The sequence below is a fragment of the Penaeus monodon genome, chromosome 23 (assembly GCF_015228065.2).
Source record: "Penaeus monodon isolate SGIC_2016 chromosome 23, NSTDA_Pmon_1, whole genome shotgun sequence".
Taxonomy (NCBI): Eukaryota; Metazoa; Arthropoda; class Malacostraca; order Decapoda; family Penaeidae; genus Penaeus; species Penaeus monodon.
In genome coordinates this window covers 37,679,018-37,679,264 of record NC_051408.1, presented here as the reverse complement: position 1 = coordinate 37,679,264, position 247 = coordinate 37,679,018, and positions in this window count along the sequence as shown.

The following is a 247-nucleotide window of genomic DNA, read 5'->3' as shown; positions in this document are numbered from 1 at the left end:
CTCAACGATATATTTTAAAATCTCATTTAGGCAATTTCTTCACAGTCGAAATCTACAGGTGAGCCAATGGGAACTTATTTCGTCACAAATTATGGTTCTCCTTCCAAACTCATTCTCTATATTTATGGAAGGATATCTATTTTTTTCTTTTCACTTAGTACAGACGCAGCGCATACTAGGAAGAACACGAGGAAACTCCAGCCGTAAGCGCACATCTTACACCCAAGTCCATTAGCATCCCATGGGA